This window comes from Helobdella robusta (assembly GCF_000326865.2).
Source record: "Helobdella robusta unplaced genomic scaffold HELROscaffold_63, whole genome shotgun sequence".
Classification (NCBI taxonomy): Eukaryota; Metazoa; Annelida; class Clitellata; order Rhynchobdellida; family Glossiphoniidae; genus Helobdella; species Helobdella robusta.
Window position 1 is genome coordinate 224,783 of NW_008705353.1, and position 1,626 is coordinate 226,408.

The window sequence follows — 1,626 nt, forward strand, 5'->3', positions numbered from 1 at the left end:
ACGCCAACCAACTGGCTGATGCCTGACTGACTTAAGTGCTAAACTGTTTGTTCAGCAAACATGCCCACACACACACACACACACACACGCACGCACGCACACGCACACACACGTACGTACATACATAAAAGTCAATTCAATTTGCTGTGTTTGCAAAAAGGTTTTTTTTCCCTAATACTTTCTACTTTTCAAGTACATATAAATAACGGCATGAACTTATAAATGTTTAAAGGTTTTTTTTATCAGCCAATTTTGTATGTTTGTGTGTATGTGTGTGTGTGTGTGTGTGCGTGTGAGTGTGTATGTTTGTGTGTGTATATACGGTATCCATTCATCATTCACTTAGAAAAAATGCCTGAGTTACTGCCTGCCATTCTATCATTGGTATGATCTCTACTTTTTCTAAGTATGTACCCATAATACCCATAATAGTTCTTCTACGTTTTGTGATGGTGGTTGTTGTTGATGTTATTGTTATTATTATTATTATTATTATTATTATTATGGCTATTATTATGACTATTATTATTGATGCTGTTTGTTTGTTTGTTTGTCTTCAAAATATCTTGAGGTCGTCCTCACTCTTTATGTTTTTTCGTCTTGCGATTTTTTTAACTTTGTTGATGTTATTATTATTATTATATTATTATTATTGTTATTATTATAGTTATTATTATTATTTTTATTATTATTATAAGCGTTCGTTGACGTAGTGTAGTTGTCCGAATTTTTTGATGAGTTATTCGCTCGTTCGTTCGTTCATTCATTCATTCATTCATCCATTGATTCATTGATTCATTCATTGTTTTGCTGTTATTGTTATTATTATTGTTGTTGTTGTTGTTGTTGTTATTATTATTAAACATTTAGAGAAATTTAATTTCATTCATATCTTCCGATTATTCAGCTGCTTAACGCTAACTTTTATTTATTTAAAATTTTTTAAAGTTTCATTTATTATTATTATTATTCTATTATCATTATTATTATTATTTTTATTATTAATATTTATTTACTTATTCATTTTATTATTCATAGATTCATTTTTGTTAACGAAATGTTTTAAATGAATATGCTTTTATAAGTGACGGATGAATGTATGAATGGCTGACTGACTGACTGACTGACTGAATGAATGAATGAATGAATGAATGAATGAATGAATGAATGAATGAATGAATGTATGAAAAAAATGATTTCAATTTTTTTACAGTACAAGTATGCATATGTGAATCATCATTTCATTTCATTCATGACCTTATATAAAACATGGAACAAATAATACACACGTGCGTATTTCTACAAACAAACAAACAAACACACATACAAACTAACATACATACAAACGAACATACATACAAACATACAAACACAAGCAAACAGAGCAAAAAATCTATATTTAAAACGAAGGTAAGAGAAATGATGATGGTGCATTTGTGAGAGGACAAAAATTTTTTTCTGAGGGATAGTGATGAATATTTGAGAGGGATTAAGTCGGTTGGCTGGTTGGTTGGTTTGTTTGTATCAAATAATTGCTTTGCATTTCAAATTTATGTATGTTTGTATGTGCGTATGAATGAATGTGTATGTATGAATTCATGTTTGCATGTATGTATATATGTGTGA